Consider the following 6,065-nt stretch of genomic DNA (forward strand, 5'->3'; position numbering starts at 1 on the left):
TGGGGATGAGTGTGATATGGATAGGTTCAGAATAAGCACATGTAGGGAGGTATTTGTGTCTGTGTGAATACTCTCGAACCCCCCCTACCAAAAGGGATGCTCTCAGTGATTGGGTGGGTAAGGTGACTCGTTCTGTGGATACCAGTTTACCTCTTTCTCTAGCTACTTCAGTGTTTACACAGTGAGCTACTGAACAAAGTAGTCATGGTGTCAGGGATGAAAGTTTTGCATTGACTCAACAACATGGACTTCCTCCCACCGAAACTGATCTTTTTGGTGCTCAACCTGTCAACAGCAGAGACCAGTGTTGATCCCCTAATAGGAAACATTCCCTGGAGGACCAGCCACTTTCATTCTAGTAGACCCTTCCCATCATTTTGGGGAAGCAATTTGTCCTCACTGGATAAACTAGGTGCTTATACTATGGATTCCTTTCCCTGTCTGTGATGGTTAATTTTATGCATCAACCTGACTAGGGTAAGGGAGGCCCAGAGAGCTGGTAAAACGTTATTTCTGGGTGCATCTTTGAGGGTATCTCCCCTAGAGACAAGATCACCCTCACCAATGTGGGTGGGCACCATCCAACCTGTTGAGAGCCTGAATAGAACAAAAAGGAGGGGAAAGGATGGATGCACTCTCTCAGCTTGAGCTGGGACATCCGTTTTCTCCAAACTTTTAGAACTGTTGTTTTTCCCCAGTCTGGGATTCAGTAAAGATTTTATATTACATTTAGTTGTCATAGCTATTTAGTCTCCTTCATTCTAGAACAGCCCATCTCTCTCTCTCTCTCTCTCTCTCTCTCTCTCTCTCTCTCTCTCAAAAATAAGCAACCATTTAAAAAAATCACGAGTTTGTGATACATTAAGGTCCAAGCCCAAGGTGCTGCTTCACCTCCCCTTGGCTTGTATTTCCTACAGTTAGAACTCGGGGCCCCCAAAACCTTCAATATATTTCCTCTTTTACACAATCCTATAATACACACCAGATAGTTTTAAAATTATGCCAATACTACTACCAACAAGCCTAAGTCAAGTTCATAATTTCTCTGCAGTTTTTAAAACTAATGTTTTATATCTTTTGTGTAAAAAAATTTTAGGGGCGCCTGGGTGGCTCAGTCGGTTAAGTGTCCGACTTCGGCTCACGTCATGGTCTCGCGGTTTGTGAGTTTGAGCCCCGCGTCCGGCTCTGTGCTGACAGCTTGGAGCCTGGAACCTGCTTCAGATTCTGTGTCCCCCTCTCTCTCTGCCCCTCCCCTACTCACTCTCTCTCAATAATAAATAAATGTTAAAAGAAAATTTTTAATTTTAAATAAATGTGACAAAATGTTTATATTTGTCAATTCTGGATGATAATTACATGACTGTTAGTTATATTATTCATTTTTTTCTTTTTAAAGCTCTTTATTGAAGTAGAGTGTGATCAAGAAAAGTAAATTTTTTCTAGGTGAACGACTAGATGAATTTCTACTAGTTGACATATGTGTATTTGTGGGGGAAGGTGTTTCTCTATGGCAGACATAAAAAAGTAGAATTGGCTTCTAGCTCGTATGTATTTTAAGACGCATTCCTAAATTGTACGTTAAAGTGGCTGTACCACTTTATTCTCCCACCAACATTATATGAGAATATCTATTTGCCTACAAGTAAGACCAAACTAGATATTAAGTAAGGTCTTTTTTTTTTTTTTTGCCAATCAAATAGGTGAAATATCAGTGTCCCATTGTGTTTCCCTTAGTAGAGGTAATTTTTTATTCCGTCATTGGCTGTTTGTCATCTCATGTGAATTGCATGTTTATTTATTTCCCTGGTTTTTAATAGGTTGTTGGTCTTTTTTCTTTTTCTTTCCCATATTTTAAAGTTGTTTTGTAGTTTTATTTTAATATTATCCAACTTAACATCACGATGTTGGTTATGAGATCAGGCTGTAAATTTAAACAGTAAGCACTTACTCCAGCACTCGTTTATCTAAAAATACTCTTTAAAAAAAGTTTATCTACTTTGAGAGAGAGAGCAAGCAGGGGAGGGACCGATAGAGGAAGAAAGAGAATCCCAAGCAGGCTCCCTGCTGTCAGCACAGAGCCCACCCCATGCAGGGATCAATCGCATGAACTGTGAAATTGTGACCTGAGCCGAAATCAGACGTTAACTGACTGAGTCAGTCACCCAGGCACCCCGTATAAAAATACTCTTACTGAGTTTTTCCCATTGCAAAAGTGATATATGTTTACGCAAAGAAATTTAGGAAATCAAGATACCCAGGAAGGAGAAAATGATAACCCCTTTAATATCATCACCCAGATACAATAATGTTAATATTTTAGTGTGTATACTTCTAATCTGTTTTTTTTTTTTTGCCCTGCACACCATTTATTAAATTTCTTCCCCTTTTCCCATGGATTTGTGATTTTATTCTTAATATGTACTGATTGTTTAAAATGTGGGATCTGTTTTGAGCTGTCCTTAGCGCTTTATTTATTTGTGTGGATTGTACCTTTACTACTTAAATAGGCGAGGCTTGATGATGCACTGTGCTCTCTGCACAGCTCTCCGTCGTTGCTTTCCTGGAGGCTATCTATGTCAGATAGCCTGATGACACTTGTGTGTCATTCAGAGTTCTGTCTCTGGACTCTGCTGAAATTAAAATGCATTAAAAACTTGGGGGTGCCTGGGTGGCTCAGTCAGTTGAGCATCTGACTCTTGATTTCGGCTTAGGTCATGATCCCAGTGTTGTGGGATTGAGCCCCACATCGGGTTCTGTGCTGAGTGCGGAGCCTGCTTGAGATTCTCTCTCTCTCTCTCTCTCTCTCTCTCTCTCTCTCCCCTCCCTCTCTCCCTCTGCCCCTCTCCCCTGCTCTCTCTCTCTCTAAAATTAAAAAAAATTTTTTTCATAGCAAAAGGGCTCAGCATAAAACGAGAAGGCCTCTTTGCATCATTTTTTGATTTAACAAATCAAATCAGACTTATAAACATCCTCCTGTAGATTCTGGAGAAAGAGATCCAGTAGTTATTAGAGATCATCTCTGGGAAACTGATTGCCCAGCTCCCTTTTTTTTTTTAATATTTATTTATTTTAGACAGAGAGACAGAGCATGAGCAGGGGAGAGGCAGAGAGAGAGGAAGACACAGAATCAGAAGCAGGCTCCAGGCTCTGAGCTGTCAGCACAGAGCCTGATGCGGGGCTCGAACTCACAGTCCATGAGATCATGACTTGAGCCGAAGTCGGACGCTCAACCGACTGAGCCACCCAGGTGCCCCACTTAGCTCCCATTTTTAATTTAATGTGTGTAAAATGCTGTTAATAACTTTTCTTGACGCTTTTGTTCCTTTCTTCCTTTCAGGTGCCCTTCATGAGTTCACTCAAGAGTTTTAACCCCTAACTCTTTTCTCTCATAAGGCCTTAGATTCCTCACCCCTTTCCCCCCCACCTCCCACCTAAGGGCTTTTAGGATCATGATTCTAGATGTTGAAGAGTGGGCTACTACATAGAAGAGGAGTGCAAGTGTCCTAAATTGCTCCCCTGTAGCTCTGAAAAATGAGGAATTTAGACCCACCAATACTGCAAGTGACCTTCTGCAACCCTGAAGTCACTGTCTTCACCCCATTTCTTCTATATATCTTTCTACCAGTCACTGGGGCACTGGGGCACTCTCGCACTGACTCACCAGAGCTGACTGTTAACTTTTCAGGAATTTTGCAAGCTGGTTGTTTAATACAGTTATTACTAAAAATTAAATTATATGAACTTATAGTTAATTAACTTATTAAAAAAAAAAAACCCAAAGATAGTCCTCAAAACTCATCACCTCTTCATTATTCTACCACATTTTACTATTATATTTCCTCTTGAGATTCTTAGTGCCTACTGCACTGTGGGTAGGAATGCTATATAATCACATCCTACTGTGCCTCTTTGCTCACCTCTGTGTTCCATGACGTGCCTCGGAGCTTGAAATTGGTTATGAGGTCAGTAGTTGCACCACTGAAATTGGAAAACACTACATAGCGGGGTTTGATTTGTTCTGTTGAGCGTGCTGGAGCAAATGTTAACAATGCAGACTAAACTTAAACGTGTATCATGTCAGTAGCCTTAACATTCTGAATAGTCCTCCAAATTAAGGAAATACTCCTCCAGTAGTTGAAAAATATTATTCGATTCAGCAAAGAAGTTGCTTACATCATTGGCTGACAAATGACATTCCCACAAAAATCTGTGTTAACTTTCCTCTTACTCCTCGTGTAAAGAAAACTTATCAACCAACATTCATGCCAGAACTATACACACTCATCAGTCACAACCCTCGGTTGGCTTCGGATACAAGAGTTTGGCAAAAATCACCTACAACATTCTTTGGGGATTGATTATGTACATAGAATTTACAATAAAGAATACTATATATTTTATTGTCATTTATAAATTGTGTGCTACACATCCTTTGTATCAGCAAAATTTATAGTAAACGTGTACATACATATCTATGTACTTTTTTTTTGTTTTGTGTTTTGGAGAGCTTAGCTGTTCAGCTTTTACTGGCACACCACTGATCAGAGGTGACAAATGGCTAGCCCCAAGCTTAAGGGGACCACCGACATGGTTGGTTTGACCACACAGTGTTACCTAAAGTAACCAGCAAACAAAACGGTGACATGGTGTGCCAACATTTACAAATTGTGAGATTTCACATAAAAACCTGGAGTTCTTAATTTTCCCGAAGGGCGGAAACTGGCCCCTTTGTATTCTCCCACGGCGACAGTCGGCTGGAGCTGAGCTGCTGTGGACCATTCAGGTGGGGTGTGGACTCTTAGTCTGCCACCATCCCCACCGCTCCCCGCTGTCCTTCCAACCCGCACCCTCCACTGAGCACTGAGTGCCATCTCTCCCTATGTACGCACCGTGCATTCTCTCAGTTTCTGATTTATCCTCTCTCGCTGAGACCTGAACCCCATTTTCAGGCCAGAAATCTGGCAACTTCAAGCTTGACTGATTATTAATTTTCCTCATCTGTTGATTGAAGTCCCATTGATCTACAACGATTTCTTACAAGAATCACTTACAACATCTGTGAAAGGGCTTTGAAGTGATTCAAAGCCACCAAATAGAAGCAATGCATATCAAGATGCTCATAATTTCTAACACTTAATTTTACCCTTTGTTGATAAAAACTGATTAAAATTCAGGCATTTTTACATTTTTGGTTACCATGACAGTAAATATATTTATTGTTCATCCTTTCACTTGTATCCTTCTTGCCTTCCCTTTTCCTCCTGTTTTCTCCTTGTCTTTTTCTGTCACTTTAATCTTACGTCTCAAATACAATGTCAGTAATGAGGTCATTGCATTATCCTATTAAGATTCATACTTTGGTCGTCGTTTTGGCCCAATTTAAATACTGACATTATGGACTCATGCTAATTAGCCCAAATGGCCAAATCCCCCACCAATTAAGCAAATGTAGACATTTCAGGTTATTTCGGTCACCCTATGTTTAAAGTTAAGAGAAAATGTGGTGAATGTGATCTGAAATCTTCAACCTCAAGATATCCTGTTATTTGATAATAAAACTCTTTCTTACCATTATTACATTATGAATGCGATTATGTCTCTGCTTCCTCCTGCATTTGACTTGGACATTTGTAGCATCATCGTCATGGATTCTTTACATTCTGTCTCAATGATAAATTGAGTATATGAGGAAAAGTTTTCTTTGTACCTTGAGGTCAGTTCACTTTTAAAAAATTTTTAGGGGTGCCTGGGTGGCTCAGTCGGTTGAGTGTCCGACTTCAGCTCGGGTCATGATCTCACAGTCTGTGAGTTCGAGCCCCACGTCAGGCTCTGTGCTGACAGCTCAGAGCCCGGGGCCTGTTTCAGATTCTGTGTCTCCCTCTCTCTCTAACCCTCCCCCGTTCATGCTCTGTCTCTCTCTGTCTCAAAAATAAATAAACGTTAAAAAAAATTTTTTTTTTAAATTTTAAATATGTTCTTTTGTCACCACACCTAAGACCCTTTTATGTCAACCATGTCAGAGAAAGTGTCTTAACTTCCCAGAATTAAACATCCAGATGGACTAA

The 6,065-nt window shown here is 40.4% G+C and overlaps 1 long non-coding RNA gene across 4 annotated transcripts in view; it reads left to right on the top strand.

Annotated features, from left to right (window-relative positions):
• Nucleotides 1–6,065, top strand: part of LOC125174710 (uncharacterized) — a 34,999-nt gene that overhangs the window by 9,287 nt on the left and 19,647 nt on the right. The gene's annotated exons all lie outside the window — the stretch shown is intronic.

Source organism: Prionailurus viverrinus, chromosome C2 (assembly GCF_022837055.1).
Source record: "Prionailurus viverrinus isolate Anna chromosome C2, UM_Priviv_1.0, whole genome shotgun sequence".
Taxonomy (NCBI): Eukaryota; Metazoa; Chordata; class Mammalia; order Carnivora; family Felidae; genus Prionailurus; species Prionailurus viverrinus.